Here is a 262-nt window from a genome sequence, read left to right on the forward strand (position 1 = left end):
TTACAGATAGGAAAACAGCACAAAAACTGTTGCCTGAATTTTACAGCAAATCAACTGTAGACTTAAAAATCTATGTCTAACTCCCTTTCTTTTCCTTGGGTTACTGTGTCTATCCATATGTTAGTACCGATTCGTTAATTTCTCGCCCTTGGAACACAGTTTTTCCTTTACAAACATACACCAGGGCCTTGTACCCGTGCGGGCCCGCTCAGGGCCGGTGGGGGGCGAGCGCGGTGCGCGGCGGGGTCGGCAGGGGGCGCTG

The sequence above is a fragment of the Corvus brachyrhynchos genome, unplaced genomic scaffold, assembly GCF_000691975.1.
Source record: "Corvus brachyrhynchos isolate BGI_N302 unplaced genomic scaffold, ASM69197v1 scaffold97, whole genome shotgun sequence".
In the NCBI taxonomy this organism is placed as follows: domain Eukaryota; kingdom Metazoa; phylum Chordata; class Aves; order Passeriformes; family Corvidae; genus Corvus; species Corvus brachyrhynchos.